Here is an 8,273-nt window from a genome sequence, read left to right as displayed (position 1 = left end):
AGTCTTGAATTTAACTTGCCTTATGCTGTAGGAACCCTGAATGACATTTCATCCCAGCGCTGCGTGTCCCGAGCCCGTAACATTATAAATGACCGCTCACACCCCCCACCATGGACTGTTCTCCTTGCTACAATCTGGGAAGAGGCTTCGAAGCATTTGATGCAGGTCCAGCGATACTAAATCAGCTTCTTCCCCACTGCCATTAGACTACTGAATGTTGAATATTTTTTTTTAATAAAATAAAGCACTAAATGTTGGAAATGTTGTAAATCATATCTCAGACTTATGTTTACATTGATCACCATGTTTACATGTTTACATGTACATCACTGCTGCAGTTTAAGAAATGAAATTGTCTTGATAGCTGTACTGAACGAAATTTTGTTTTGTATACACTATGTGTGTACAAAATGACAATAAAGTTTGTCTGAGTCTAAAAATATATCCTTATTACACTTTGTAGGTGACTGATGGGGAAATTGCTGCATGTAAACGGCCTATTCTTATACAGCACTTCATCAAATCTTAGGGCTCCAAACATTCATTTACTTAAGCACACATTACCACGCCGATGGTGGTAAGCTACACTGTAGCCACATCTGCCCCAGGGCAGGCTCAGAACAAGCAAGGCTCCCAAACATCATCCCTTTGACCACCAACAGCAGGAATGGTGAAAGAAGTGTCTTGCCAATAGACACAAAAAAAAGTTGTTGGTATGATAAAACACTGCCTCAATTTGACATTATTCTTTTTTGGGTTGTTGTAAGCACAAACATTGTTCTGATGGATGTTTCATAGAGCAAATGATGAATTGTTGCCTTCACAGCCTGAAGTTCCCATGTTGTATTGGGAAAACAATCTCTCAGATCAGGAATGAGCCTCTCCCACTTGGCTGAAATAAAAACCTACCCACCGGGATCTCCTTATTATGCAAGGAACAATGGAAGGCATCAACACCACTTTTCCCATCTTAGAGACTAAAACTTTCTTTTGCCTTCTGAGATTTCAGTTAAAAACAACAAGACCTTCAGCTTCAACTCTTCATTTACTGTCAGTTTATGTTTGGGAGAAGAAATCCTTCAATATTTTTAACTTAAACAAATTCTAAAGCTGTGAAGCAACACTAATCTGAAAGTTTTAAAATAAATTTAAGGGAGCATTACTTGAGGTGTTTTCTGTTTTTCTGACAGAAAATACTGCTTTGATGCACTTAACAAAAGCAGTTAAGCCGAATGCTAGAGGCAGACTTAAAGCCAGACCCCAGTTAATAAACAATGCAGCTAATTACAGCTTATTAAATAGGTTAAAATGCCTTTAGCCAAAGAAGACTTAATGAATGAACGACTCGCAGCATTTATCAGTCCTGGATCAGCAAGTAGGGACAGATGAAAAGAAAACTCCTCTTTAAGAAACCTCAACTAGAACCAGGTTCAATGTAAATTAGCCTCCTCTTACTTTGTGGATTAAAGAAGACACAAAATTAAATGAAGAATTATTGTTAGTGTGGATTTAGCTACAACATTATATCTAGGAGAGAAAGAGCACTGCAAAAACGATCTAGAAATAAGTCAAAATGTCTTAAATAAAGGGCATTTACCCTTAATTTGAGCAGAAAAATAAGAGGATTTGCCAAAAGAATGAGGATTTTTACTCTCAGAATAAGGAAATTAGATGATATACACTTGAAATAAGACAATGAAACAGTGTTTTTCTTATTTTAAATGTAAATTGTCTTGTTCCAATGGCAAATAGTTTCACTTACCTCCTCAATTCAACAAAAATCGCACTTGTTTTAGGAAAAAATTACTTATCTAGATTAAGATTTTTTCCAGTGAGCTAAGCAGATACTGTAGATTTCTACCATGTAGTATTTACCTGAAGTTCAGCTTGTGCCAGGGCAGTCTATGAAATGTGTTCACAGTCTGTTAGATGTCATCAGTGAAGTTTGTCTGCGTGATCTTGTTTGTGTGTGTCTGAAGAGGGGAGATTATAGGGTATCCATTGTCCATCTTCAGGATTCATCATTGGTACATTTTTACATATAAGGCAACTCTTGGTCTTCTTCTGGTACGTCTGTGTGAAGCAATAACACCAAACAGCACAAAGATAGATTCTTTCTTACACCTAAAACCTTCACGTTCAAAGTCTTCATAATATTATTTATGCAACATTTTTTGAAATCTTTATTTTTTCTGCCAATTCCTGCCTTCAAAAAAGGATGTCTCATCTCAGTAAAGAACCTGATTAAATAAAGCTATTATAGAAAATACATCAAAAAGTGACACTGGTTTGTAATTCAATAAGTCATCATGATAAAGAGAAAGTTTGCTTTGTATATCAGTCAAACAATGATGGTACAGAATCAGCTACTATAACTTCTGAAATGGGACAGGAAATAAAAGGGAACATTTAATAAAATAATTCAGGTGAGATTGACCTTATATATGTATTAATATATTGTTAATATATTATGCGGCTGACTAACTAACCCTTTCTGCAAACAAGAAGCCTGGGTTTGTATCCCAGCTGGGGGGAGTGAGCTGCCAGTGTGGGTCTTTAGGCAAGACCCTTCATGCTGATGCCTGCTTTAGGGGAATGGTGGCCTAGTGGTTAGGGCATTGCACTTGGAATCCTGATGTGCTGAGTTCAAGCCCCTCTTCCACAAACTGCCACTCTGGGTCCCTGAGCAAAGACCCTTAACCCCACACTGCTGCACTGCCGTACAATGGCAGCCTGTTGCTCCCCAGGGGGATGGGTTAAATTTAGAGAGTTAATTTCATTGCACTGTTCTTGTGACAGTGTAATGACAAAAAAAAAGCTGGGAAAAAAAACTGGAAGCAAATATAATTCATGCAAGACCAATTGATGATCACCTCATGTGAGATCTTATTGAATAAAGAAATTATAATGAAACTGATAAGCAAAAACCCAGAGCTACACAAAGGGACCTTACTCATTACCTCCAGAGATGGGACTAAAAAACAAATGCTACTATAAGTAACACACTATGTCAAGAGAAACTCACATTGTACAATGCCAGACATGTCCCTCTGTTTAAGCCAGTACATGTCAAGGCCTGTCTGAACTATGACAGAGGGCATATGGATTACCCAGGAGAGGTTTGAAATATGAAGAGGTAAGATCAACCCATAAGAGCTTTTTAGCACATAGCCTGTTGGAGGAAGAGGAATGCCTAGTTGTATCCCAAGAACCCGAAGCGCACGGTAAAGCATGAGGGGGGAAAAGGGAGGCTTTGGGACTGATTTTCTGTAAAGGGGACAAAAGGGCTAATCTGTGTTAAGGTAAAAAAATAATGGGGCCATGCATGGTGAGAGTTTAAGTCCAGATTTCCTTCCACCAGTGAGAGCAGTGAATATGGAACATGGCTGGGTCTTCTAAAATGACAATTATCTCAAACACCCTGCTTGGAAAACAAAGGAGTGGCCTCAGTAAAAAGCTTTGTAAGGTCCTGGGATGGCCAAGCCAGTCTCCAGACCTTATAGAACATAAGTGGAGGGAGTGGAAACTGTGTTGCCAAGCAACAGCCCTAAAATATAACTACTCTAGAGGAGATCTGCATGGAGGAACAGACCAAAATACAGTGCGTGCAAACTTGATGAAGACTCACTGAAAACATTTGACTTCTGTCATTGCCAGCAAAGCTCATGCTGTAAAGTATTGAGATAAACTTTTGTCATTATCCAAATATCATTTCAGCAATTTACAAAAGCCTTCCCTGGATATAGTTTTTCATTATTTTTATTTTTTCTCTCAAGGTTAAAGTGAACCTATTGTGAAAATTACAGACCCCTATCATCTTTCAAATTAGGAGAACTTAAAACAATTAGTGGTGGACTACATGTTTTTGCCCTACTGTATTAATAACTACATACATAAATGTTCTGCTGTTTATCCTTGATTTATTTCTTTTCAATTTTCCAAGTTTTCCTAAAATTATTATGTGAGGGATGGAAACCAAAGTCATAATCCTTGTTTTTGCGTTAAACTAGACTTATAATATTCTTTCTTGTTAATCTTTAATGTAGCTGTTGGCAGATTTTGCTTACCTCATCTGTAAAATAAAACAAGATGAAAAATGTTATTAGGTATTCATTGGCTGTAGAAAGTGGTCAGTGTTTTATTTTCTCAGTTGGGAAAATTGACAGATCCATGAATTCATAAAATGAATTAAGATGAAAATGTGTTTGTCGTCGTTGTGAGCAGAATGCCTGCCAAGAATCCTCATTGAATTTCTAATCTGAGAAAGTGCTGACTGTGGTCTAGTCAAGGCTTCGCTTTTACTTGTCAGCTTTTCTATTATCTTTTATCGAACCTATAACTAGACCAGGAAAAAAAAAAGAATTGGTATAAAATGGATAATATAATTTTTCATGAAAAAAATGTTGATGAATCAGATTTTCTTATTAAAAACATTTCATCAATAGCAACTCATAAACAGAAAGAGTGCATAAAATGTGCAGCACTGAAACTTCAAGATGACATAACTATCCTCCGCTGTACTTTTCCTTGAGTCAACTTTATGTTGATAGTAGTCGCCTCCAACGTCTGCTTCATTCTGACTTCATCTTCTCTTTAGACCCCTCAAAGTGCTTCTTGCCAATGCTTTCATCATTTCAGAAAATAGGGACGAGATAATACACTGAAGAAGTAAAATTATACTGGCATGTTAATTAGCGCTCTCTCTCGGACAAAACAGTTTAGTTCCATGCAGTGAAAAACAGTAATAATGGCTTGTATACTATTTTTTTTTTCTTTTGCTTTAGAGTGGTTTCCTATTGGGGCAGGAATACACAGATACAACAGTCCCTTGAATTCTAAGGACCTGTTTATGCATAGTGTTCCTGTATATTGATACTCAAACCTAGAATTCTGCAGCAGACTGTAGCCGTGTTTATACTGGGCGTTACCATGACTACAGAGGAAACAGCCTATGAGTCACAACGGCAGGCTGACAGGCAGGAAGCCTTGTGTAAAGTTTGGAGAGTTCAGGTGTAAGGAGTTTGTATCTGTTCTGCTCAGAAATCTGAGGGAGTTTACCCAAACAAGTCATTACGAGCACCGTGAAAGAAGTTTGAAACAGAACCTCTGCTCTGACCTAAAACATCTCTCCCACACTGTTAAAAAAAATAAACTGAATACCAAATTTGGTTTAGGGTTTACATTTGCCAGTCAATGAGCGGTTTAATCTTATCAAGGAAGTGTTGCCCTTGTTTAAATTTTTATGATTATCAATTCGGGTATCAAGGACTTCCTATATATAGCCTTTAAACATAAATTAAAAAAACTATATTTAAATGTACTTGCTCTACTGAATAAATGTGAACGCTTCTTAGAAAGCTGCAGTTTTAATGGGTTGCTTCTGTCAGTCATGATTGTGTTAACAAAATGTCCAAAAAGACATTAGAAATTTGCCTAATTCTCAGAATGATGAGCAGCCACATGTAGGAAAATGTACGCCATGGAGAAGTGAAAACACCACTCAGTGAGTCATACTGTTTCCTTAGAAAACCTTTTAAGACATTTAACTTAAACTGACTACATGCTTTCATAAGTAGGATCGATTAAAATGTATGAACTTGATTTAGAATCTGTCTGTATGACTGAAATGATATTTTGTCTATTGTAAAGTGGCTTGACATGACATGTGTTGTGAATTGGGGTTATATAAATAAATAAAGATGAATTTGAAAAGCTGTTACAAAGCCATAAGCCCATTTTCCACTTAAGACATTTTTTATTTCATCTTCCCTGGAGTGGATGACCCAGGATATTCACCACAAAGTTACAGCATGTAGTTACCCGACAAAATAGAAAGAAAAAAAAAAACAAAGAACTCCACATAATTATATTCTTTATGCTTCTCTTTGTCTATTTAATGCCAAAGTTCAAAGTTAACAGCACAATTTAAAAAAGTCAGATCTTATGGAGCCTATTTAGGAAAGATGCTGGACAAAAAGAAAGAGAAAGAAAATCATGACTTATTATCAGGTCTTACTGATAGGGTGTAAAGTTAATAAGCTGACAAAGAACAGTTTTAGTGCCAAAATGAAAGAAAAACCTTAACAAACAATAGGCCTCAAGTAAGGGAAAAAAAACATTGGTCCAGAACTCTAGTGGATGTAACTGTTAGGTGGGACAAATACACAGCTGTGCATAACTGAATATTGGCTACATTTAATGAAATAGAACAGCATCTTAAAGAAAACTGGATTACATTCTCACACAGTACATATATATAGAGAGAAAAAAGAAACTTTAGGTAAGAGATTTATAAGAATTGGGCACTGATGCTTTACCACTGATGCATTGACAGTCATGTTTTTGTGTATTACCTATTTCAAAAAGACAATGTGTAAACACATTAATCTTAATAAAAGAAGATATGCTTTTCACCAGATGTAGCTACATCTAATTTCCATCAGAAATCTCTGGCCAGGTTACAAGATTAACATGCATTCAAATCTAATCACTTTACATCCATTTATACAAAATTTAAATCTACTATTTAGAACTCATATGAACCAAGACACTTTGAAATGGACCTAAAGAAGAAATCTGCTCAGGAACGGATTGTTTTATTGAAGATATTATCTCTAAAATGTTACTCTCTAAACATTTTGTTGCATTTGTTTGCCTATATAGATATGGGTCAATAAAGCATATATTGCAACACAATTTTTATTATAAAGTTTAGTTTCAGTGTTGTCAAGATTAATTTAAATTGACACAATAAATTGAAAACAATAGTGGTTATTGTGTATAAACTGCTTTTTGGGGACTTTCAAAGACCGTTTTGTAAGCACTATGAACATAAAAGGATAACAAATTAATGTGAAAATCTGGAAAAATATTTATATGATTCTGAAACAGTGTAAAAAAAAAATCCGAGGGAGAGGATAATGTTGCTTGAAAAGGACAGGAAGAAACAAAGAATCCATTCAAATGACTGGATATACAGTGTGACTTTCAGTGCATTGTGTGGTTAAGGATACTGTTGATAAGAAAATAAATACTGCCCCCTGGTGGTAAGAAGATTATGAGACAGAAGGGAAGTATTTCTTTTTGTGAAACAGCAGTAAAGTCTTTACAGATTTTCTTATCCAGTCAATTATAAATATGATTGCATCTCCTTAAAGCAAAATATGGTGTAAAAAAGTATTCCTGTTGTTAAATAATAATAATAAAAAACTGTAGTTTTGTAATAACCACTGAATGGTGAGTAGAATAGACTACTCAGTGGGTAGCAGTGCTGCCTTGCAGCAAGAAGGTTCCAGGTTCAAATCCTGACCAGGAGTCTTTCTGCATGGAGTTTGCATGTTCTCCCTGAGCATGTGTGGGTTCTTTCCAGGTACTCCGGCTTCCTTCCACAGTCCAAGAACATGACTGTTAGCTTAATTGGCTTCTCTAAATTCTCCTTGGTTGTTAGTGTGTGTGTCCTGTTTGACTCTGTGTTGCCCTGCTATGGACTGGCAACCCGCCTGCAGACAGCTGGAGATAGGCACCAGGACCCCTTGTGAGCCTGCTTGCACTGCAAAAAATCTAAATCTAGATAAGTCTTTTTTTTTTTTTTTTATAAGTGCATTTATTCTTGGACTAAGAAGGTAAAAGAGACATTTTGCCAATAGAACAAGACAATCTACACTTAAAATAAGAAAACACAATTGGATTGTCTTATTTCAAGTTCATATTATCTAATTATCTTATTTTAAGAGTAAAAATACTCATTCCATTGGCAAACTATCTCATTTACCTACTCAAATTAAGGATGAATACACTTAATTTAAGAAATTTTAACTTATTTCTAGATCGTTTTTGCAGTGTGGGATGAGTGTGATGGAGGATGGATGGATAGTAAGTTGAATGCCTCCACTTTAATCTTGTCATCACCTAAACCTCACTAAAAATTCATCAGCTGTATCCCTCAATGTACTTATTCTCTTCATCATACTCTAGATCTACTGTTAACATAAAGCAAAGAGAGTGAACATTTAACTTCTCTCCTGTCTAAACTACTTTTGAAAATAGTGGTCAGGCAAAATAGAGTTTTAACTGTAATGAAAGCAATTGAAAAGTGTACACTCACCGGCCACTTTATTAGGTACCCCATGCTGGTAACGGGTTGGACCCCCTTTTGCCTTCAGAACTGCCTCAATTCTTCGTGGCATAGATTCAACAAGGTGCTGGAAGCATTCCTCAGGGAGTTTGGTCCATATTGACATGATGGCATCACACAGTTGCCGCAGATTTGTCGG

Source organism: Cyprinodon variegatus, unplaced genomic scaffold (assembly GCF_000732505.1).
Source record: "Cyprinodon variegatus isolate N-32 unplaced genomic scaffold, C_variegatus-1.0 Scaffold710, whole genome shotgun sequence".
NCBI classification, from domain to species: Eukaryota; Metazoa; Chordata; class Actinopteri; order Cyprinodontiformes; family Cyprinodontidae; genus Cyprinodon; species Cyprinodon variegatus.
This window is presented reverse-complemented; position numbering follows the sequence as displayed.